At 45.6% G+C, this 25948-nt stretch overlaps 1 long non-coding RNA gene across 1 annotated transcript in view; it reads left to right on the top strand.

The window, feature by feature from the left end:
* The first annotated feature begins 1358 nt into the window (after positions 1–1358).
* Positions 1359–25948, top strand: part of LOC121068032 — a 37766-nt gene continuing 13176 nt past the window's right edge. The window contains exon 1 of the long non-coding RNA XR_005818569.1: positions 1359–1626. This is a non-coding gene — a long non-coding RNA (uncharacterized LOC121068032). The remainder of the gene's footprint in view (positions 1627–25948) is intronic.

The following is a 25948-nucleotide window of genomic DNA, read 5'->3' on the forward strand; positions in this document are numbered from 1 at the left end:
AACTGCACTCATCTGGTGAACAATCCACTCTGTCTTCATTCAAATCTCCCTATAAACAAACTTCTGCCATAAAGCCTACCCAGCTCGGATTGCTCTGCTGAAATATATCCCATTCCTCTATAAGAAAAACAAAGCCTGTTTCATAACAAAACAAAAAGAACTGAGCGAGAGGCTGAGTACACGATTAATTTTTGCCAGTTGCTTTCTGCCAAGAGCAACATGCTCTTATCCCGCTCCTTTGATTGTCCTCCCCTTGTGCCTCATGTTCGTCCTTTTGTTTCGTTATCAGCTTCTGAGTCCTTCCTGACGGGTCCTGACCGGATCCTGTGCTCGCACTGGTGAAGCGAGGAGGAGTAACGTCACTGCAGCGAGCAGAACTTTGCCGTGATTACATTTGTCTGAAAGGAAGGCGAATCACCCCTTTGCTTTAATGTTAGCTAATAAAGACTGCCCGGCTTCACTCCGGCATTCTGGTTTTAATTAATAAGAATTAGCATATACATCTCCCATGCGTCTTTTTCCCTTTGTGGGCTGGGCCACTTTGAAGAAAACCTCTTTGGCATGCCTTCCTGGTTATTCTATGTCTTGACGTTAAAAAAAACAACCCTGAAAACCGAAGTAGCATAAAACTCCCACGCACACAACAGGATTAGCTGCTCCAGTGCCGGGGAGCCCTGGGAGAAGCTCTCCCCGCCTGCCGAGAGGAGCTGCTGGGGAGGCATCCAATTCCCAGCCCTCCGTCCCTTCCCTGGCGTTTGCACAATCCGGCTGCAGCGACTTCCCGGTCCTAATTGGAGCCTCTGGGCATTATTGTGTTATTATTATTTAATAAACAACCACATAAAACACTGGTTGACATTTAAATAAGAGTAAAGAAAGGGAAGCTCTGACTCCTAGGCTCTTTTGTTTTCCTGTTGACTTCGGTGGAAGCCGGTTCTGTATGCAATACCTGCGCTGGCATGACACACGCTCGCCTTTATGGTTTTGGGGAAAGCACTAATGCGGATGAGGGGGGCAGACCTACTGCAGCTGTCCACCCCTGTCGCAACATAAAACATAACCTGGGCATTCCCAAGTAAAATGCATTAACGACTTCCTGCCTGAGTTATCCTGAGCGAGTATTCAGCGTCATTTTCTACATTGTTACCCGCAGCATGTAGTTTCTAGTGGTTATCTGAAAGGCACAGCCATCGGGATGCTCTTAGCGGGAATAAACGGAAGGGAGAACTTTGTTTTTGCATTTGATTGTAAGTTTGAGACATTTCAGAATTGGAGTTATCATGACAAAAGAAAACATTCTGTCCTTGAAGTGAACGCAGAGGAGCACAGCTCCTTCAGTAAGGTTTTGAAAGAAAACAAAGAGCTGAAGGCCAGAACCGACTCCTTCAGAAACAAGTATAAAATGAGACAGGACTCAAAGTGCTTAAAATACTTCGGTGACAGGCAACAAAGAAATGCCTGTTACCATAATTGCTTGAATTAAGTAGAGTCAGGAAATCTTGAGAACTTTTTAAAAAGTAGAGGTTTGATGTGTGGGGAGTGTAAGAACAAAATTCTCTTGGGCCATGGCCGGAGCCCTGAATCAGCAGAACTCTTTTCCTTGAAGAAAGTGAAAAGCAGAGGAGGGTGAGTACATACACCCTTATTATCCTTGCTCATTGTGGATCAAAGAGGTGGAATTCTCAGGGCTGCCAGCTCGCCAATTTCCTGCAGTGAATCTGGTGCAGGTTGGGCTTATTTCTCTCTGTTGGGCAATTTTCAAATACTCTAGATGATCAGGTCCTGTAATGGACTTCTTATGAGATCTGCATCTTATTTACTAGCTTGTATGTGGTATAAATGTTTTAAAAGTATTCAGTAGCAGTGAAGCATTCCTGCCATTTACAAAAATTACACACATGTATGCTTTAATTCCAGGGAGTTCACCCCTCGTTCTTCCCACCATTTCATTACATGCTTGTTCTCCCTGTGTTATATATTAAAAGCTTCGTGGAGTGGTTCGCTTGCATTTACATATGTGGACGGTAATGATTCTGTGATGTTGCTTGGAACTTCTGCATGAACATGTTATATAAAGTCAGTGTGGGCATGACAAATGTATTGCAGATTTTTCACAGATAAACACAGTCAGTGATTGCAAATATGAATGAAGCTGTGTGCAAGTTTTAATATCTAGGCAGAGCTTTTAAGTGCGTAACACCTGTAACCACAACTGTCAGTGCAAACAGGGAAACTAGTTTTAAGGCATTTGAGTTGATTTAAAAGTGCTGGACTTTGAAATACTTCAGCTGGCGTGGTGCAGATGTGTTCGTCCTCCGGCAGGTATTTAAGTGCATAAACTCTGTTATTAAAGAATACAAACTTTATTAGCAGATGATATACCAGAGACGTTGGGAAAACTGGTATCTGAATAGTGAGACTGCCTTATGAGGCGAGCTGTGGGTTTTAAAGACATGTAAATCTTACTGGGAAATGGATTAAAAAGTGAGGGTTGATGGTCCTAGGGAGTTGAGTGTTAAGCACAGAGAATTTTTTAGGTGCCAAAATGCAAATGTACAGGAGGGGTGGTGGATTTGCATCAGTACCCATGTAGCTGGTAATAGGGTTAGGTTAGAAGCAGAGAGCTTTCCTTTGAAAGACACTGCAGGGCTATACAGCATAAGGAGAGAACGGGGCTGTTAGAACATGGACTGTAGTAATCTCCCCCTGAAGGGAGACCGAGTGACTGTTTCTTGTGAGAGTACTGAAACAATAGTAAATTTTTACCAAAAATGTAGAGACATGTCCTGTAAAGTATTCTGGTGCATTTTATCAAAGTTGTTAATGTTGCAGGAAGAAAAAGGTACGTGACGGTCCAAGACTTTAATCAGCACAAAGGCAAAACAAACCTCTCTCAGCCTTTTCTTTATGCAAGAATACAAACTTTTGCTTGTTTTGTTATTTGTTGAAGGTAAAGTTGGCATGAACTGGCCTGCAGAAAATTTCCTAAATATAGAGTTCAGGTTCAACATGTAAAGGAAATTTGTTCTCAGATTGACAGGTGTCCACCTACTTAGTCTAAATAATGCCATATTAAGTGTCTGTTGAACTGCTATAAGAAAAGTTATGTTTTGTAGGGAAAGGAAATGAAATTGTCTTTGTGATTGCATCTCTTTAGAGCTCAGTCCGAGGAGCTGTTATTCATGGAAAATCAAAAGAAGGCCATCTTCAAAATGTCCAGTAGACAAAAGAAGCTGGGCTGGGAGCACCTGTATCTCCTCATTTGACAACCTCGCCTGTTGTTTGCTCCTGCAGAGTACCTGGAAACACCAGTAAAAAAAAAAAAAAAAAACGACAATAGTCCTATTGTTTTTTAGAAACTATTTTGTCTGTATAACATTAGGATGATGTCAGAGGTTGATTATTAGTTAGGTTGTCCCAATAAGAACAATTAATTCGGGGGCAAAAGGCGGTGAGGACCCTGTCAGACACTGAACAATGTTTTTGGTTTTCATGCACTGAATCATCAGTGTTTATAGGCCTCCAACATGTAAATCACCCTGAGGTAATCTGGAAGGGAAGGATATGAATAAGCCAATTAAATTGGCAAAGAGCCTAAGGAACACCCTGTTTAGGGATAAAATCACGTGCCTGTCCTAGTGCCAATAGTTTGGGAGAAAAATGGAGTTAAACCTTTGTAATTCATTTCTTTGCATAGAGACATGATTTAGAAGACTTTGGTCTTCTCCTTTTGTATGTGCGAGATCAGGTGACTGAGATAAGGTAGTCAGTAATGTGTTTTGTGCAAGTAACTTTTATTTTGATGACACAGAAGGATGTCATCCAGGTTGCAGAGGGTGTAGGAACTGGTTGCCTCACTTATGGTAATTATTTCTTATTCAGTTTTATGATATGAGCATACAAAGGACTGAATTGCCCTTTACCTTTCTAAGCACCTACATTTTTTTTTTTTTTTTTTTTCCTTTGGAAAGGGAGGCACTATTTTCCATCCGGAAGCCTTCTTCACCCGACTCAGCAGTACCTAGCATACTTTAAGATGCCTTGTATCTAAATAACAAAAACAACCGCTCTCTTCCTACGACATGCCAAGCCCATACCTTCAAAGGTGTGAGGTAACGGGGAAAAAAGGCAGAGGTGAAGAAATCTTTTCACTGGAAGTTGTGCAGAGGAAAATGTATTTGCATTCTTCATTTACTTTTCACAGTATGAATGGGCAATTGGGTCCTTTTTGTGTTTTTGAGAGGCTTGCTGCATTTGCTGGAAGTCTAGCTAGATATTTCTGCCATCCTGCCCAGATCTTTGAACTCAAAGGCCAATTCCAGTCAGGAAAATAGCTGGCTCTCTAGAAGAGACATACCCTGCACATGCCTCCTCTGGCAGAAAAGCTCAAGCAGAACTCGTGGTTGACATCAGACAATTTACATGGGAGTGGAACATTATGACCTCCCCAGGTGTGGGAGAAGCTGTAATTGGCATTTGTACATTATTAGGCATCCGAGATATAAGTCATAAACACAAATCCATAGGAAATCAGGAGTCACCAAATACACTTCTCACTCGTTTAAGGCACTTTCGGGCCTTAATTCTTCAGACACCATTAAGAGCAGGGGAGATGCAACCTCTTCTCTTGCTTCTCCATCCTCTTCGGACTTCTAGAATTACATTCCTGGTTAAAGGCGTGTAACTCCCAGAGAACAAAACCATCCAGAAAGCAACAGAGACATCAGGTCACTAGAAGCACCACCTAACACCCCTCTGGATGCCTTACAAGTAAAAGCACCAGGAGATCCTAAATACAAATGCATGGACTGGCAGAAGACCCAGATAAACATAGCCATTCAGGATGGTTTAGATTCCTTTCACCTAACCCCAGCCATCTGTTAGCTCGCCATCTAGCCTCAGCTGGTCTCCACTCCCTGTGGAGACAAAGAGGCACCTTCCAGGAACAGTTAGTTCCAGCCCAAAATAAGTATAAAATGGGTGTAATGAGCTCTTCTTTTTTCTGTCTTCATGCATTGAGTGCTGAGGAGGCCTCGATGACGATCTGAACTTACTAGACAGCTCGTGTTCAGCGAGGTGAGGCCCACCTGGGCGCTCAGCTCCTTTGGGGCCTGCCCATGCGTTGCTGGCAGTGGAGTAATCTCCTATTACCAGAGGAGGGCTTGAAGTTTTGCACCAGAGGGTTCCTACAAGGGTCCCCTTTGTTTTGAGCTGGAACTGAGTGGATCTGGAAGTCCACTCGGCCTCTTGGCTATGTCTCTGGTCCTTACTCATTTTCAGCCATTCAGTGGCACTGCTCAGCACTGTGGAAAGAAACAGAAATAGCTTCTTTCACTTCTCCGTTGGTGTATGGGCCCTGCACAGAAACAGGAACCAAAGTAAGGTTAAGCAGGGTTTAAAGGAACAAGACAGTGTTCAGTAGAAGAAGGGAGAAGCGCATGAGCTGGCCAAGCCTAGCTGCGGAGCAGTGTCCGTAAACTGTTGGTATGTCCCCAGGGAAACAAGGGACAGGGGAAACAGCAGAAAGCTGGGTGGCACGAAACACAGAGCACACGGTCCAGTCCAAGTCCCTTTGTCTCAATAGACAGTGCTCTAGAATCGCTGTGACCTTACTCCTGCCCTTGTTAGGCTGAAATATGTAGCGCAGCTGTAGGACATAGTTCATCATTTATCAAGGGTAAATACAGTTCTGGATGGGAACGTGGAGGTGAAAAGTGCTCTGCACACAGCGTTCGCTCACGTGTTGTAACTTGCTGCTCTGAAAAAACAGAACGCTTTGTCTTCTGGTAACGCTGGTGAGTGACTCCTTATCATAACCTTGCAAGAGGTTTCAAGTGCATTCATGAATAGGAAGATGATTAAGATGACACATCAAGGTTTTCTGAGTACTTATTACTATTCAGCAGCATCCTCATGTTTTTCTTAGTTTTCCTTCCAAAACAAGGTGTTTCTAATCGCTGATGTGATTGGTAAACCACATCCTCTCACTCTTGGTGGCCCCGCTTGCTGTGAAACTCAAGCAGAGCAATAAGAAAGTGAGTTTAAATGAGGAGCTGCCAGAGCCACAGCAGATAATTTGGCTGAAAGACACTGAGGTGACCTCTGCAAAGGAGGCCTCCCTTGCTCTGAGCAGTCGCTGTGACAAAACCCAAGGCTAAAAATGAAGTGACCTGACTAAAGAGCTTAGGGGGAGAGAGGCTAAATGGGGGATTTAGAAGATACGGTTTGTAGAGGAGATAGAGAAGATAGCTGTGTAGCTGGGGAACAGTTGAAAGTCTTGCTCTGAACGCATCCATAAATCATCATGCCAGGTAGAGTATTTGCTCTTCCCCCGACTGTTTTGCAGGCTGAGAGCCTGCTTTTGCCACAGCTGCTTCTCTTCAAGAGTCCATTAGAGTCCCGAGTCTCGGTTTGGAGCAGGCTGCGTATGAAAGATGTAATGCTTGTCTCTGTCATGCAGCTGGAGAGTTAGGTCTGCAGACTGACTAAAGTGCCTTTTTCGAGGAGAGGACTCATATTAATTACCCTACATCTAAGGAAATCTAATTTCAGAAGCACAAGGACACAGAGGGAAAAAAGGAAGCCTAATTTTTCCAGAGCTGGAGAGATGGTATCAGATGTGTCACCTGGAGTGCCTCTGGGCCCTCTGGCCACCGTGCTTGTTAACAGGGGAAAGGAAAATGACTGAGGCTGATGGCTTCAGTGACAGACATCCCTCGAGTGCAGATGATGTCTTTTGCATAGGGCTGAGGGGGCTGCAAGAGACAGTGCAAGGGCTGAAAGGTTTTCCCAGGTGTCTGATTGCTTCTAGGGCTGTAAATGAGTCCTGACCGTACAGATCAGCAGAACAAGTTTCACCATGCTTGCAAAGAGAAGTAGCTCTGGTGGTTTCCTTTTCTTCGAAGTGTTTTACACTTTCTGCAAAGCCGTGTTTGGGGTACATGCATTATAGGCATGCCCAGTTCAGAGGAGGTAGAGTTAAATTTACGTTGTAGCCTCATTTCCTTGATTTGATAGGGCAGAGAGAGAAATTCCAGGAGTCATGCACCTTGAGATTTATTCCAAATTGGTTCCAAAGAGCAAATGAAAAAATAGGTATGCTTCTTGACGTTGCCACCAGTGGCACAAAGCCCTTCCCATCTGCTTTTCCAGCTCGTCCCCTTAGCTCTGTAGCCCCAAGGACCCAGTTAACACCTGCTCCTTGCTATCTGGTGCCCTCTGGTGCTGCAAATACCTGGCCAAGCTGATCCCATCACACCCTTGTGCAGGTGTGGGGACCAGCAGATACCCCAACGGGGGATTCGTGAACTGCTATCTGCTTTTCCCCCATTGCAGCCTGGTTGTGGCAGGGGCCCTCAAGTATGAGACAGTGCAGGTGGGACTGGAGCTGGGAGGTAGGAAAAGCTAGTCCTGTTCCAGTCAGCTATGGGGGAAAGTGAGAACTGGACAGGTTTGCCCCCCACCTCCACCCCCATCCAAGTGCCTCTCCCTTGCTTTACTCTCTCCCCTTCCCTAGCTTTAGCCCTCTAGCTCCTTTCCCCTCTTCTACCACCCATTCCCTCTTTATAGTTGCCTGATCTCACTTCAGAAAGCCTCATCCTTTCTTCCTCCTCCAAGACACACCTCCTCTTCCCCTCAGATGCTATTCCCAACACATGCAGTCTCTGACCCCGCTCCAAACACCTCCTGGCTCAGGAATGCTTGGACCTTACACATGCTCAGATCCATTGTTCAGAAAACAGGATTACAGTATCTTTACTGTCCTTCATCTCCCCTCTAATTAATCAATGCTAATTGATTGATTGATGGTGGCTTTCTGGCACAACAATCTCCCAGGTCCGAAAAGCAGCCACATGCCTATCATTCTCACGTATCTGCCCGGAGCATATGGAACGTATTAACCTCCCAAAATTAGTTAGAGCCTCTTCTAAATTAGTTTGTAGGAGCTGGCAGGGCTCATCTCTCTGAACTAAAAGAAAGCTGATGACAGAGGCAGATAGCAACGACAGGCTCACAGGTCATTCTCTCAGTCTTGGTTCAAGTAGACTTCACCCTTGCAGGGAAGGAGTGGATCACATCATGCCTTCAGGGTGCACTCTCTGATTTGCAGACTCTCGTGTGTCCCCGCTTCTGCATGAAGCCCCAAGTCACTGAGCCCTTCTCTCCTGCTCCAGCACTCATCTCAGATTCCTCAGCCTTCCCTCATTAGGCTTTTTTGGGACAGCCTCACTACTGGGCTTGCAGAGTTGCAATCAGATGACTGCTCCCATGCTGTTGGTGCAGTTGAGAGTAGCCACGGTAAGGAAGGGCCATCTTCACCTACTCACCTACTGTGACCCCATACAATGGCTTGTTTGTGATCTGATTACCACCAGGAGATCATTTGGCATGGTCTTTCACGGCAGATTCACAACCTGAGGACCATCAACAAATATCAGTACTCTGCCACAGGGAACAATTGTAGGAAGAAAACAATCTGATTCTTTCTTTCTTTCTTTTTCTTTCCTTCCTTCTTTCTTTCTTTCTTTCTTTCTTCTTTCCTTCCTCCTTCTCCTTCCTTTCCTTCCTTCCTTCCTCCTTCCTTCTTTCTTCTTTCTTTCTTTCTTTCTTTCTTTCTTCTTTTTCTTTCTTTTCTTTCTTTCTTTCTTTTTCTTTCTTCCTTTTCTTTTTTCCTTTTTCTTTTTTTCTTTCTTTAACAAAGATCACTCTTGGAAACAGCTGAACTGGTTAAATGGAAAGTAATATCCTCCCCAACTCAACCAAACCAAACCCCCAAACCCAACAAGCAAGCATGACTGTAGGCAAGCACGAAGCTGAAACACGTCAGCTGGAACTGATAAAGGACTGGCAGAGCTGTGAGCAACTAAAAATGGGCTCTTATAAAGACGAGTTTGGGCAATCTTAAAAAAAAGCGGTGCTACCAGTCCTGTCAATGAATACTTAGATATGGCCCTTGCAGATTGCAGTCCCTTGCTGCGTGCTTGCTGGTGAGTCATGTGGAAGATTGCTAATTGAAGGATAGAAAATGGCCTGCTGTGGCCTGCAGCCATTATGAGCTGCACATTTTTTCAGGGATGCTTGTTGCAATCCCCTCTTCTTCTGGAGATGGGGTGTGGCTCTCCCATTCCTGGCAAAGTGGCTGGTGCCGGCTTTGGTTGGGAAAATATAGGTGCTGTTGCATGACAAGCTAGGCGTCCCCTGGGGGGGATGTCACCTTCCTCTCCAGCACAGCATCAGGAGTGGGACAATGCCCTAAAGCACAACAGAGCCACACAGATCTGTCAGCTTTATCCAGCGTGTGGTTACATGGATCAGGCTCATGGAAACGCCTGAATCATGTTACACTATTCATGTAACTACATTAACACAGCCCGATCCTCTTCTTGGGATCTGGGTGTTATATTCTCAGACCGTGCCTCCTTTTCCTTCTTTCACCAGAGGTCTCATGACTCACGTCCCTTGCATAATTATTCGTGCTTGTGTTCAAATCCCCCAGCCAGCACTGAGAAGTCGTTCTGTCCAAATTTAAGTGCAGGTCCCCCAAGTTTCTTTGGCAGTGACGCATTAGGCAGCTCACTCTCCATGCCAGATGGGAGGAGCACAGCACTCAGACCTGCAGACAATGAAGCTTGGGTACCACTAACCCTGCAGCTGACCTTATGGTGGGTGAGACAACCCCTACAATTCCCTGTCTCCTTTGTGCCTTTCCTCTGCTTTGCCCTCCAGGATTCACTTGCTTGGCCAGCCCAGGATTGCCTGGGCTCATGCAGCAGAAGAGAGGCTGGGGCACCACGCTGCAAGTACACGAATCACAGAATCATAGAATCACCTAGGTTGGGAAAGACCTTCAAGATCAAATCCAACCATCAACCCAGCCTACTGAGTCCCATCACTAAACCTTGTCCTTCAGTGCCACATCCACACATCTCTTAAATAACTACAGCGACATGCACTCCGCCACTTCCCTGGGCTGCCCATTCCCATGCTTGATCGTGTGGGTGAATCATCGGCTTACCTTTGCAGAGGCTGCAAGGAGGGAACAATCTGGTGAGTATTCTCACAGATATTGCATCCAGCCTGGCAAGCAAAGAAAAAAATGTACCCTCATTTATAGCAAGCCATGGGCTGCTGTGCTAGTTGAGAGTGATGAAGTTTGGTATCTTGCTTCAGAGAACAATGAGCACTGGCTGCTATGGGAGGTGCAAGAAATACTGTAGTAAAACAGATTAAATCACTCACTGTGAACATTTATCACTGTCCTACTGATAACTAGGTCGCTAGTTAACCATGTCACCAACTAGTGACCAGCATGAGCTGGGAAGAATGAGGGCTTTAAACTGAACTACTCCCTTTGCTATCCTACATGATTCCCCTCACTTGGACGAAACAAACATGAAGAAAGAATGAAACCTCCATCCTGTTCCTTCAGAAACCATGACAAACCTCTCATTGTTCTCAAAGGTGCAGGATCAAACCTGTTGTTATCTCACACAGAGCACAATTAATATCGTGACTAAGACTGAACAGTGCGTCAAAACTGATCATCTCTAAGTCTCGTTGGCAAGGCTTTGCAGGAGCTGAATGAGGTTGTCAGCTGCCTTTTCAATGACAGTACAACAAACTACCCTGTAAAAACATTTTATGTCACTGTATGTACAGGTGAAAAATGCAGGTGAGCAATATTTTACACACACTGATACAAAACTCATAGTATTACAAAGAACTGATGAACAAGGCATTTTTATTTTTATTTTTTAGGAAAGTGAATGATGAGATCTCATTACCTGGAATCAGGATGCATCTTGCATGGTGAACACAATAACAGAAGGGTTCTTCAAATCCCTAGTTCACAAGCATTTCAGAGAGAGGCAGTTCGGCAGCACAGGAAAGATGTACTATTCCTAGAAATCTCCTGACTCAAGCCCTGTCCTGCATCTGTCAGTGATTCAATAGCATGGCAGTTGTAACTGAACACAAGAACACTTCTGTTAGCAAGCAGGAAGAAGCTGGTTGGAAGCACCAAGATGGAGATGGGCTGTGCGGGTGCCAAGGTGGAGAGCACACCTGGTCGGGGCCCTGAGGCCAGTGATATGGGCAAGGTGGTCAGGATTGCAGGGGGAAGTCTGAGTTGCCTGTCACTGTGTGGTGATAAGAGTGGTGGATGCACAAGGAGCATAAGTTTAATGGGCAGTTAACGAGGCAGAAATGAGAGGTAACAGTACTTAATTTCTATTTCTTTATCTAGTAATTCACTTAGCTTTTCCTTTAAACAGAATACTTTGTATACAAAAGCACTGGCTGCAGCACTTAGACGCTTTGCACATTGCGTGTAGACTTCTGTAGGCTTCCAGACATCATGGTGACATGGATGGAGAGAGAATGGATCAGGGAGCAGCCAGCCAGCCTCCCGGGAAGAGGTTCTCCAGATTTGGCTTCTTCCATAAGCATCTACTCAATTTCACTTTCTCTGCTGAAGATCTGAAACAAAACAAAACAAACAACAACAACAACAACAAAAGGCAGACTGTTCTATTTATGAAAGTGATAATGATGGCGTAAAGACAGAAATAGAACATAGAGGTGATTTCAAAAATTGAGATGATGCATGTAGTTCCTGAAACTAGAGATTTCTTCCAATGGCTCTTCAGCAAGAGAAGAATCTGCCCAAATTATCCCAAAGAGAGATTATGGCTTTAGTGATTAAACTCCTTGGGACAGCAATGTGCCTAACAAGGCTGATGCCTGCAAAGGATGCTTAGTTTCAAGCACAGTTCCAAAGGGAAGAAAGGTCTTGCTGCCAAATCTGAGTGGTTTTCTAGGCTGAAATATTTGCTGATGACTTTTATGTGTGAATAGGTCATGTCAGCAAGCTATCTTGCTCAAACAATCTCAGTTACATTGGTTTTATTGCTAACATCTTCTGACAGCCTTTTGGAGAGAGGAGAGGACGTCATGAATGCAAAGTACATCTTCATTAGTTATTTTTTTCTTTTTACCAGCACATGGATCTAAAATGGCCTTGCTGCCCTCTTACTGTAACTTAATTGCATGGATCGGAATTTAATTCACATTAATTTTCTGGCCCTAAATGTTTGAAGTCCAGAGCTAATCCAAAGAATCATTTTATTTCATTACAGCCTCATTTTCCCCACTGGTTCTTATTCTCTGTGCCATGAATGTTTTGTGATGATCTTTATTTTAGCCATTCAGAGACAGACATCTGAGCTATTCTTAGGGTAGTAAAATGGTTTCTGGCAGTCAGCGCTTGAAATTTTTTGGAATAACACAATTTGTAGCACAGAAATTTCAGAAAGGCTGGGAGATCATCAGGGAGTCGATTATAGGACGGCGTTGTCCTGATTCTTCCATGTTGTAATGCAGAGAAATCCAGCTGTGTGACAACACCAAACCACACCGAAGCCTTGGCCCCTGACAGAAACAATTCCCCCCGTATGCTCAGGATGATCGGTTCTCTGCCCCAAATAACCCAGGACGTGGCTTTTCCCTGCCTGTGCTGTACAGGGCTGTGGCTTCAGGGAGCCCCAGTGATGTTAACTCTACGTCGATAAGTTCAAAAGAGGGCATGAGCTTCCAGCCAGATGCACAGTTCTGTGGGGCAAATTGGATGCGTGTGGCATGACCACAAGCAGAGGCTGTCATCTATGGCCCTGCGTTGTAGCAGTGCCACCAACAAATGGCTGCTGGGGACAGCCATGTCCCTGCAGTGCTCTTGGGGTACCTCGGCTCTCACTTAAGCAACTGAGCGAATGTCCGGGAAGAGGGAAGGATGCTGTCCTGCATGCATCCCTTCCTGTACTTTGCCCAGTCTCTAATCTGCAGCTGCTGTGGACTTTCCTTTCGGCATAGAGCTGCTTTGTCTGAATAAGCAGCAACGGCATCTAAAGAAGCGATAGATTTTGAAACCGAGGCAACTGGAGCAATCACACTTTGATCTCTGGCAAAGCCCAGGGGCTTGGTTGTTTTCCAGTGGAAGGAGCCGAGATAAATGAGTTTTCGGGAGTAGGAAACTCGAGGAGTTGAGGCTGGAGGTGGATTAGAGCGAAGGGTTAGGGGGCACCCTCTGCCTAGGATAATGAGGCCAGTCATCAGCGAGCCGCGGGGTCCTCTTGCTCCCTGGCACTCCACGGGGCTCACACGCATTTCAGAGGAGCTGGCAGGAATGTTTCTTTCCATAGACCTCTGCCACCTCCTTGGAAGTCGATCAAACCTGTTTTATTAAAAACCACCATTTGACTCCTCATGTTTTTATACTGATTAAGAACGCTGCCTTGGCCAACTGAACAAGGGGACTGATTGTAGCTCAGCTGCTTCATGCTGGAAAAAGCTTTGATCGGACTGAGTGGGAGTTTATGTTTAAGGTACTGTATAAAATGAATTTTGGTGATAAGCTTACTGAATTTGAACCTTGCTAGGCTCCAGAGAGAAGGAATAAACAACTCAATTTATATTCTCCACAGATACACACCAAGATGTCCCTTTGACCTTCAGTTATTTTCCTTGGGGGGTCAAACTGTTTCTTAAACTGTTTGAAATTATTTGTCCAGATTAGCTGTCCATGCTGAAGATGGAGAGCTTTCAGGGTGGCTCCCAAGAGCCCTGAAGCCAACTATAATGAATGAGTTTGGTGTTTTACTCTGAGGAGAAAAAAAAAAAAAAGAAGCTGAATGAATTACAGAGCTGCCAAATAGCCCTGGTTCATTCACACAAACTTGAGGATAATGCGCTTCTCCTGATCCCAACACGATAGCGTTAGAATAGCCTATTTCAAGGGCATTCTTGTCTGACATCTTCTCTCCCTCATACTTACCAGCCTCTATCGTTATACACAGCAGTGAACTGCAATTAGAAGACACTGGGATCTGGCATGAAACCCTGAGGAGCATGTAGGGTTTGTCTCGCATTGATGCTGAAGCTGGGGACCAAACTTGAAGCAGACCCAAGTGGAAGCAAGGTTAGATGTTCATCCTTGTGAAAACCTCTGGTCCGATGCATCTTGGGGTGTACATGTGTAGAAGTCAGTCTGATGAGTTTGGTAATTGGTCAAATAGTTATTCATCACCGGCAGTCCGTGCAGTGCAGATCCCAACACAGACATCACAGAAAGTCCGGGTCTGTCACAAACCCTGGGCATGAACGAATTGCCCACAGAGACAGGCAGCGTGGGGGGTCTCTGCCTGGGAGAGATTTTCTTTAGAAGGAGAGGTTGTGATCTCTCTGAACAAATGTCTATGCATTTTATCGGAGGAGTCATCCAGCTGATGTGCAAGTCCTACAGCTGTAGGAAAAGAGAGTTTTGTTTGTGTTTTCTTGAGGCAGAGAGCTAGAAGTGAGAAGCCCAAGGTTAGGCTCAGTGATGGCTTTCTGCATGCCTGTCTGCTCCAAAAGGCGATTGCAGAGACACCGCAGCACCCTGAGCTTCCACAGTCATTCTCCCCTCCCTGCCTCAAAACTAATCTGCTCCATTTATCATAATAAAGGGAACATTTTTTAAACCTGGCTCACAGTTCATGCCCTGTGCCTGTGTATCTGCCTCTTTGTTCCTCCCAGTGACTTCTGACCCTGATGCCCAGCTTCAGCCAAGAGTCACTGAAGTGTAGAGGTTTCGGTGACATCAAAGTTAAATCAAGTTTCCAGAAAATTGGGAGCTGAGTAGAGGAGAGTGAGTAATGCTTCAAATATCACCTCTGCTGAAAGAGAAGTCTTGCCAGATACCAGAGGATCCCAGTGGGGAAGAGGAAAGGGGGACAGAGAGACACATAAGAAACCAGACCTCATTTGTTCATTCTGTTGTGCATGCTCAGTGTGGATTTCGTTTTTGATTTCTCATCAAAACCTAGTTATCTAAACCTTTCTGGGGATTTGAAGTGTAAGTTAGTATACCAGCAACCAAAAACTCCTCCCATTAGTCCTCAGTTGCTCTCAGCAGGGTGCCCAGAGAGGATCAGAGCTCACTTAGTGTTGACTCTGCACCCTGACAGGACTGAAGTATATGCAGCAACAACACTGAACATACCCAGGGAACAGCTCTAGTGGAAGCTGGAACAGACCCATTAATCAACCAGTCTCACCGTACGCTAAGGGAATGCAATAATGTAAGAGACAGATTGCAAAGACTAATTTGTGATCTGGGACCCCGTTCTTTGGGTTAAAGTTCTTTTGCTTCTAAACCTAGCCCCACTAGCTTCGTTTGTACACAAGTAACTATGGGAAAGGATACCATGCACAGTCGGGTTCTGCAAGCCTTCCGAGAGCATTATTGACTTCTTCAAATGCTGCTGTTCAGAAATCACAGACTTCCTGCATGCTCAGCTTCCACCTGGATAGCTTTACTCTCAGGATACTCTCTTCATCACAACATTATTTTATTCTGCTCTGCCCTGAAATAACACGGTTTAATTGGCAATCTGGCTCTGATTACTAGTATCTCCTTGTGCATGGAAGGAGATCTCAAATTCAATGCACTCATTCTCAATCAATGTCAGCTTGGTATTAACTCCATGTTATTACATTATTGATTTTATTCTCCCAGGAGCTACATCAATTTATCCTGGAATTTACACTTCTTTAACAACCAACACAAATCAAGAACATTTGTTACGCTTGCAATGTAGACTGGAAGGTTTTGGAATCTGATCCTTATTTTCCTTTACATTTGTTAGATTTCCAGTTAATCTGAATTCCTATCTTGCCCCTCTGAACTTTCAACCAACTGTAATACTTTGATGAATTTCCCTGCTAAAAACTGTATTGCAACACAGTTCTGAAAAAAATGATCGGCGACTGCAAAATACCCACTGCCTTCTGATGAACTGATATAAGTGGTTTGGGGAAATAAATGGTTGGGTGCTTTATGTCACACAGTGGCCACATGTAAACATAAAAACTGTTTGTAGTCTCGGTCATTCGTTTGGTGCCATTGTACACAGTATAACCATTTGTAGCTTTAACTCATATCTTGAAGGTGTGTAGCAAATTAAAAACATAGCAAAAAGTTGGTCCTTTTCCACTGCATTTTACTGGCTGACTTGTTTGCAACAGATAAAGAAATTCTGGGAAAGTTCATTGTCTGTTTCTGCATTTGTTAGGTCTTCCTCTGGCTGGACTCTGTGATGGCTGGAGAGATACTGAAAGGATGATGTCAGAAGAGTGGGAAGTGAAAGCTGAAGGGGTTTTTGAAGTTGAAGCTGAAGTCGATTTTTTATTTATTTATTTTTAATTGGTTAATGTCTACATAGCTGAAATGATGATCTAGCATTTAGGAGAAAGGATGTGGGACTTCAGAGCAGTGCCTGCACTGGCCCTGGTTAACAGAGGTACATTTTAGAGAGCTAAAGCACATTTAGTGTCCTTCCTCATTCACAGAGAAACTCACCACTGGCTGGAGAGCAAGGCACAAGTGTAAACCCTCTCTTCCGTACAGTAATTTTCCACTGCTGTATATTCAGCCTGTTGCTTGTGTCTGTTACCTGTGTGCAGTAAATATAAACTTTCAGGATGTACTGTTCCTTAGCAGTAAGAGGATAGAGACCAGTGAGAAACACATAGAGGGGACTTTACTGAAAATAAAAGGGACGATACAGCTGTGTTTAAGTTAAAGTGCATGAGTAAGCTAGAAAAGGGAGGATTGCAAAATCTGTGTTTCCATGGCAATGCCACCCTTCAGTGTTACCTAACACGGTCAGGATTACATCATCAGAACAAACCTTCATCAGTTCATCACAGTTTAGCTATAGGCTATATGACACTGTTTTGAGCTCACTGTGGAAGTGATGCTTTTCTGAAAATTTGCAGGGAACCCCATCTGGCCATAGCCTGGCACAGGCTGCCCTGGCAAGGAAGGCCACACCACCCAAAACACTACATGAAAAATTCAGGAGAAAGAGGATTTGTAGGGACTTTCTCTTCAAAGTCACCAAAGCAGAACTTTCTTGGCCACACAGCTCAAGAGAATCTGGGGGACATATAGCACCAGTAGTTCCCAGTTAAACATCTTTGTTTTGTGTTTCATGTCATCACACAGAAGTGAATGGTGGATACCAATGTGTCGGAGTGCTCACAAGGTTTGAAATAGAGGCATGCAGGAGGCAGGGAAGAGAAGACAGAATCCCAGAACAGTGGATGCTGGCAGGGCCCTCTGGAGGCCACCTGCCCCAACCCCTGCCCAAGCAGGGCCACCCAGAGCAGGCTGCCCAGGATCACATCCAGGTGGCTTCTGAACATCTCCAAGGAGGAGACTCCACCAGCCCTCTGGGCAACCTGTTCCAGCGGTCAGCCACCCTCACAGTAAAAAGTGTTTCCTGATGGACTTGCTTTGGATTTGCCTGTGTGGACAAATGTTTCTATTGTGCTTTTACTTTGGTAATACAGCCAGCTTCATGTGTGCCAGAAGCCTTATGTGTGAGGTGTTCCCCTAGAGCTACCTGTGATGCTGAAGGGTTGTGGAGAGGTGTAAGGTATCCTCTCAGACTGAGAGGTGCAGCAGAAACCCTTCTCCAGGTCACACCTGGGACCACTGAAGTGCCAGGAAGACCACAAACCACAGCAGCGTGGCAATGCTTGTGGCAGCAGGAGGAGACGTAGTGGCTGTGGAAGGTGTGAACCATCCCTGCCACCTTCCCCTCTTGCCCTGGACAGGGGGTGAGTGAGGAGCAAGCAGTGCCCCACCAGCATCAGGTATGGTCATGCAAGGTTAGCTCATCAGTGTTTCTAACAAACATGAGCAGCCAGAGCTGATTTATCGAAGCTTTGCACTGTGTGGCATTTGGCTTGGCATGAGGCATACTGAGGCTGGCTTTGGGATATTGCTGAATCGTGGCTCTGAGCTGTGGCAAAGGCTTGGCCGTGGTGCCTGGAGGGCTGGTGGAGGTGCCTGTCCTTGGGGTGGAGGTGTCGGTGTGTTCACCTGCACTGCTGGTGCCGCTGGTGCTGCGACTAAAAGTCCCCGTCCCCCTGAGCTGAACCCCTGGCCTCCGCAGCAGTGTTGGGCCTGCACCAGCTGCGTTGTGCAACCTTGACCATTAAAATATCTTCACTTGTTGCTGGGACTCCATCGTTTCCCTTTTGCTGTCTGGACACAGATTGGTGCTGTTTCAAGGGTCCATATCAGCAAAGGTCAATGAAGTCAGATTTCCACACACGGGGAACACTTTTCTTACCCTACTCCGTAGCCATGGTGACTTGTTTTCTTTTAAATTCCTTCCCCTTAGGTTCAATGCTATCTTTAGATTGTCATCCTGTTTGACAAATGTGCGTGCAGTTCCTGATACTATCAGGGAGCTATGGCATGACAAGGACTGGCTTAAGTAACAGCTGCATAACTGTGTCAGGGATGAATGATGCGGCTGGTGCCCTTTCTGGAAATGCTCCCATTTTCTGTGATTCTTGCTCTGGCCCCACACCCGGTGGTGGACTGGCTTACCCCTCTGTGGGTTTTCATCTTTCTTCCTCTCCAGATCTTGTGCAAGCACCTCCTCACCACAGAGTTTTGCTTGCACTCCGGACTTAGGGAGGCCTTAAAGCGGCCTTCCAGCACCTAAAGGGGGCCTACAGGAAAGCTGGGGAGGGACTCTGTCAGGCAACGCAGTGATAAGACAAGGGGTAATGGTTTTAAATGGAAAGAGGGTATGTTAAATGAGCTATAAGGAAGAAATTCTTCACTCAGAGGGTGGTGAGGACCTGGCACAGGTTGCCCAGAGAAGCTGTGGATGCCCCATCCCTGGAGGTGCTCAAGGTCAGGCTGGATGGAGCTTTGGGCACCTGGTCTGGTGGGAGGGTGTCCCTGCCCATGGCAGGGGGGGGTGGAAGTGGCTGGTCTTTAGGTCCCTTCCAACCCAAACCGTTCTGTGATTCCATGATTTCAAAAATGTGAGAGGCTGGAGAGCTGGGGTGTGCAAGGCTGGCAGGGCAGGGAGATGGGAACTGAGGTCTGAGGTGATCAACCCCGCTGGGAGCTAGCAGGGCACCACAGGCTGGCATATGGACCTATAAGTTATTTTCCTGGCTCACGGCACAGGCCAGTTGCATTCAGGACACTGGTGAAATGGACTTCCCAGCAGAGGTCATGGAGACAGAGGGCAAGTGAAATGTTGTCCTCTGAGGTCTTGAAGTTTTGTCTTTTATTTTTTATTTTTATTTATTTTTTATTCAAAGGCAACCTTAAATTTGCCATGCCTAAGTGATGCAAATTTTTTTGTTGTTGTTTCCTGCAACATTTTGCATTAAACCTCTGATGCTCTGGATATAGCAGCCTGTCTCTCTGCAGGTGTGTGTTTACCAGGGGTAACTCTACCATACCGCCTTTACTCGTTCAAAAGCCACAGTTTTCCTGATGGTTTTCCCTCAGAGTGGTGGGGGTGAGTGGGACACACACCTGCTCTCACGCTTCCTATTCTCTGTTGCTCAGGTCTGGTCAGGGTGAGGCTGCTGTGTGTGTGCAGCTGTTACTCATGCAAATGCAGCAAATACCACCCAAAAGTTGTTTTGACAGCTAGAGGAGATGTGCGGGGCAGCGAGGCTGTCAGCCGTTTCCCTTGGCATCTCCGGCTATTTTGCACCCCCATGCTTAAGGGTGCTCAGAAGCCAAAGTCTGACCATTCAAGTCCATATGTCAGAGACATCAAATCAAAATATTATTGGAAATCTGGCCTAAATTATAGACCATACAGTGTGACATCACCTTCAGCTAAATCACACGATGACATTTCCTTCTTATAATGGACTGCATAAGCCTCAGCTTGAAATGGCTAACAAAATTATCCCTTCATTACACAGCTGATTTAATGCCAGTGTGCATTCGGAGTCGCAGAGGTGATCTTTAGCATCACACATGAATTTTATGTTTCTTTAATTAACTGCATCATACTGCATGTTGGCAAGAAGCAGTAATGATATGTCATCCTCCGTTGACCAAACATCAGAAAGTTGCAGTGATACTACTGCCAAGAGACAGACTCTGAATACCACAAACCAGAAATATTTGAATAGTTAAACATTATATGCTCAAAATACTTGCACTGTAAGTGTAATAGTTCCTTGGTATAAATAGTTGAGACCAAAATCAGTGCTATAGCTGGGTCAAACATATCCTTCCAAACAATGTTTTGAATCCAAATAGCTACAAGACCTGAGCATCATGCAGGTTGTTGTAGGTAGGAGGTGCAAAGCACAATAAAGTCAGGTCAATCATGTTACTTACAAGAGCATACTTGGCTCTTCCTAAGACACAGCCAGGGTACAGGACGTGTCAGGCTTCCTTTCCAGGTCCCAAGAGCAGAATACTCCTGGTCTGCCCCCGAGCACCCAGCATCGAGCCAGGCCGGTGTGGTGGCACTGCAGCCAAGGTCTCCAAAAGTGGTGTCTGCGGCGCAGCTATCGGCTATGATCTCCTTGGAAAGAAGCTGACAAAAGGTCTCTGGAGTTGGAGTTGCTGTGTGCACACCCAGATTTGCCTGGGTTGGGAAGCAGGAGTTTTTTCTCACTCTGAGCCAGCAGCGCTATACAGCCAGTTATGTTTTCTGATCCAAGTCCAACAGGTCTGCTTCTGCGTGTTGTCTCACCGCTCCTTTCCCTCACCCACCCCATGCTCAACGTGATGCTCGGGGTGCAGCACCCTGTGCATTCCCTTTCATACTGAGCCAGGCTGAGAAACTCCCCCTCCGCCCCTGCCCCCGGCTGCTCATTTCACCTGCTGAGCCCCAGGTCACTGCCCTAGGGCGACCATCACCAGCCCAGGGCATGGGAAGGGAGTCTCACCCTCCAAGAAAATGTGCAGCAACTCCACCCTTGGCCAATCTCCTCTGCCCAGAATTTAGAGCAGCTTGGTGTTTGCTTTTGTTTTGGGTTTAAATACTTGTTCAGCTATCTCTCAGAGCTATCTTAAATGAAGGGGTGTGGTGAAACTGCCTAATTTAACCCAGCCTGGGACATCTGCGGATGGATGGCCCATCTCCATAAAGCCCTTTTATCCTTTTCATTTAGAGTGCTTTAAAAGTTGACCATTATAGACTGTCGCCACTCTTCTTCTGGCTTAAAGAGTAGTCTATATTTGCTGGCAATCAAGACAAATAAAGTAAACCCTCCCAGAAAAGGCCCCTGCGGACATGTGAACCATTTTGAGAGCTTGTCTTTCAATGGCCGGCTGAAGGCCTAGGAGAGATTTGGTTGCATACCGGATCACGCTTTGAGGAAAGAAGAAATTGCGGCATGCTCTGGTTGTTCCTCTCCAAACTTTCATCATCTCCTCACCATTTCCCATCCTAGGGTTCTGCAAACCCCGGCTGCCAGGCAGAGTGTCTGCAGGATGAGCCACCTCCTTCCCAGATCAGCAGCTTGGTACTTGAGCTTGGTAGTTGGGTGCTGAACATGGAGAACTAATTCCCAAATCCATAGTCACTGGAAAAATGCCCCTGGCTTTCACAGGGCTAGGATTTCAGCCTAATGAGTGCTCTGTAGCTGAAAAGCTACAGGCCAAACACACCCACAGGATCCAAAACATACATCTCCAGCAATCTGTTCTGATTTTAATGTATTTGCATATAATCTTCTTGATGAGGGTTTTCTCACTGAACTCCTGCTCTGACATGACAAGGAATGTTTAAGGCAGCAAAATGGAAAACACAGCAGAGAGAGATGAACACCTAAACAAAGATGAGAAGGGCAAGCATCATCAGCTTTTTCTCTGCTCTTCTTTCCCTTTTTCTGGCCATATCACCATCATTTTTTGTTTCCAGAAGTACTCCATGCTGACCCCAAAGGAAATGCTGGTGGTAGCCTGTTCCTCCTCGTGCTTGTGCTTGCTCATGTACATCGCAGTGTATGTTGGGTCTGCACCGAGCTTGCATGCACATCTCTGGCTGAGGGCCCCACAGATATTTTTTCTCAGATCTGGTGGATCTCCAGATCTCCAGAAAGGGGGATCCCATTCTTCTTTTTGCTGCCAGGGCCTTAGAAAGCACACAGTGATGTGCTGTCTGTTGGGGATAGACAGCAGGAGGATAATTACAATGCTGTCATTTTTTACAGCACAGGGTAAGGTGTCACCGAAAGTATGTTTTTAGTTGTCCAGAAGATATTTCTGTGCCTCAGTCTTTTCTGTATTTACCCCTTTGTGAGAGAGAGAAGTGCTACTACTCACTTTTCATGGACTACCTGAGGTCATAGAGCACGTGAAAAGAGAGAAACTGAGCCCTAGGTTAATGCCACAAACACAGGGCTAACTACCCCCCTGCAGCTCTGGACTCATCCTTGGGAAGAGAGAAAGAAATGGGTGCCTTTTCTCAGATGTGGTCTCTCCCACCCATCCAATGTCAGTGGCACACATTTCTTTCCTTCTCTGCTATTTTTCTAAGGAAATGTTGAGTTTACTCCTGAGGCATAAGGACCCTGGCCATGTTATGTCGTTCTGTGGCAAGCAGTTGTGTTGTGGGTCCTGCTTGGGGTTCAGATCCTCTGCAAGGTGCTCTGGCGAGGGCCCTCACCACAACGCCTCTTCCTGCTCGCAGCACTGCCAAGCCCTGGCAGTGATTTCCAGACATCTGCCAAGTCTGGTCTGGAAGAACCAGCTCTAGGTAGGAACAGACTTCCAGGGCCAGCTGCACACACCAATACTGATTAATGCCTTTTTATTTTTCCAGATACACCCCAGTCCAGGAGGGACTAGACACAGACCACCAGCAGTACAGATCAGTCATTATATCAGGGTAGTTTTTGTTGTTGTTGTTGTTGTTTGTTTGTTTGTTTTTTCCTTTTCAGTAGCTATTAATTTGGGATGCATTTCAACTGTTGACCTCAACTGGAAAAGTACCAGATCCCGTGCTGTGTATCTCATGGGTACTTCATCTCATTAATAAGCACCTTCATTCCAGAGTATTGTCTGTTTATTTTGGAAGGTTTTCCTCCCCTCCCTGAAAAAACAGAGATGAATTGGGATAAATACAGGCAGGAAATGGTTTCCCTAGCAACACTAAGAATACATAAGAACAACCTCATCATTCACTTTTCTTCCTTAGATACACTTTTAAAAGAAGTTTGAGCTACATTAAAAGACATCTCCTGTTCACAGTACAACACCCAAGTCAACAGAATTAATCAGCCCTGATTTCACTTTCAGTGCAAAGGGAACTAAGTCCCTTTAAAAAAACAGGGACATAAGGCCTTAGATTCCAGGGAATGAAAGCTGAGTCAAAAGAGGAGTTCATTCAGATTCAGCACTGGTCAAAAAAAAGGCGCTTTATGTAATGTTTAGCTTTTGCTGAACTTACACTAACGAACTTCCAGCATGTCCTGTACAGAGAGCCTCGGGTTTTGGTAAACCCTGGGTTGGGATGTCAGTAAGAAAAATCTAATCTAGTTGTGTAACCGTGCTGGAAAGGAAATCAGAAAAAAACTGTTTCTGAGAGGTTATTAGGGGAGACATCAAAGCTTGGTGCTGTGTAATTCCTACTCTCATCACGTTGCACCAACACAACCCCCTCCCTCCTGATCTGCTCGCCATTGCTGCCAGCCTCCACACACACTGTAAGTTGCATGAGGGACATTTCCGCAGCTGGGATGGCTTCATTTTTTCATCTGGAACAGCGTGTCCAACCTCAGAGGCCAGGGGAGATCTCTCTGGGCACATCCCCCTCACCCAGGTTGGTCTATCTCCATCCTGTAGGGAGGAGGGGGTTTTCCTGAGGGGAAGCCATTAGGGGAGCAGGGTTTCAGGCTTAGCCCTGCCAGATTTCTACCTCCAGGGCAGGCAAGATCTATCCTTTCTCATCATTAAAGAGGGATCAGGCAGGCTAGCAATGTTCACAGCATCCAAAGGAACTGGTGTCCAACCTGCTTCCTTGTCTCATATCCTTTTTAGGATCACTGCTTCCAAGACAAGATCCTCCATCCTGCATGAAACGCCTACTTTCTTTGTTTCTGATCTGCCTAAACAGCAATAGATTTGTCTGCAGTTACTGCTGGGAATCAAACCGTAAGCATGGATACAAATCATTATCCAGAAGCTGTGTTTCTGTTGAACATTACTGATGTTGTGGAACAACATCAGCACCAGAGAACGGCTAAGGAGTGGATAACAAAGAGGTCAGGTCATAGGGGGATCAGTTGTTCCTCTGAGCGCAAACATACAACATGATCTGCCCAACGTGTGTCTGACATGAAGCCACAGATATGGGAACAGAGGTTGCAGCACATCGGGAAGGCTCCAAGGGCCTCCTTCTATCCGGCTCATTGGATAGAAAGTTGAGAAGTGGGTTGGTCACTACTTACCATCATCTGGATGAGGACAGATATTAGACGGTAGAATGCTCTTCATTCTAGTAGATGAACAGAAAAAAACAGCGGGTGAAAGCTGAAAGTAAGCAAATTCAGACAAAAATAAGATGTGTTTTCTTAGTGTGAGTGCAATAGCCATTGGAACGATCAACCAAGATTGAAGCGGAGTTTCCTTCCTCACAGGAAACTTAACATTAATGGTTCTTTTCTTAAAGGTGGACCTTTGATCATTTCCAGGAGGTTCACTGAGCTATGCTGAAAAGATCAGAAAGGATAGTCTCAGTGGTACATTTCTGGTTTTACGTTCTATCATTTCCTACTCAAGAGGCGCAGAGCAGCTGGAGAAGGTAGACCAATATCATGGCCAAGCCAGTACTGCTTAGCCTCTGGGAAAGCACGATGGGGAGAAAGGGGAATATATTCTGCTTTCACACCTTGGAAGGGCTCTGATATTTGCATGACTGTGCTGATACACAATTTTGTCCCTCAGGCCTGCTTGAAGTAAAAATCCCTAACAAGGAGAATGTCTTGTTTTACCAGTCCCACTAGCATAACTCTAGGGTTTGTTTGGTCTCAACATCAGACTAACTCTATGCTCAGTAACATTATTGCTACTTCATGCCAGAGGAATGGGTTAGTGGTCTTCTGGGATGGACTAACAGCATCTTTATCTGAATTTGCTCTATGTGGTCCAGCTGATGGTGTGCAGAGAACATGTCATGGCAGCTTGTGCTACAGAAAGTTGGAGGAGAATGGTGGGATTTGCCAAGAGCCTCAAAAACTGGGTCTGGTTCCCACAGATGTTCTGCCACTCTGAACCAGCCCATAATAGGAAATGATGCTGTAGTTTGAGACAGCTCTAGAAACTTAGTCACTTCCTCATTTCCAGGGTACTGATTAAATTCAAAAATGGTTTCTCAAGCTGGTTCTCTATTTTCCATCTACAGTAATGTTAACCTCAAAGTTTAAAAAATCCAAAATGCTGCAATGCCATAATGATGAAATATGACAGAGTTGGTGGTGAGGCACTGGAACAGGTTACTCAGAGAAGTTGTGGATGCCCCAGCTCTGGAGGTGTTCAAGGCCAGGTTGGATGGAGCCCTGGGCAACCTGCTCTATGGGTGGCATCCCTGCCCATGGCAGGGAGGTTGGAACTAGAAGATCCTTAAGATCTCTTCCAGCCCAGACCATTCTATGATTCTCTGACTGAGGTACAGATGGTTTTGTTCTGTAGTGAACATGTATGATTTGTTACAAGACAAAAATTCAACAATCATATCCAATAATAGAACTTCCTCTCTGGGGTGGGATTCTCCCAAACACAGCTCTCAGTCAAGAAACAATCAGTCCTGGGAGGCCCAATGAACCAGGTAACAGAGACCAAACCAGATAAAAATGGTGCCCCCTTCCTGGCTTTAAGCTGTAAAAGGGGATTTCTTGAGCATGAGGGGCATGGCAGCCACAAGAGGTAATCCAGTATGATGGCTGCCTAGGCCCTGACACCATGGGTCCTAGGCCCACCTTCTGGGAAGTAACGATGGGAAGAAAGGAGAAGGTTGTCCACATGGAGGACTTTGCAGGGCCCATGCGCTGTAAAGAGCTCTTTAGAGCAGTGTGAGAGCTGGGCTGCAGGCCAGGAGCAAGAGCAGCCGGGAGTGATGGG

Source organism: Cygnus olor, chromosome 3 (assembly GCF_009769625.2).
Source record: "Cygnus olor isolate bCygOlo1 chromosome 3, bCygOlo1.pri.v2, whole genome shotgun sequence".
NCBI classification, from domain to species: Eukaryota; Metazoa; Chordata; class Aves; order Anseriformes; family Anatidae; genus Cygnus; species Cygnus olor.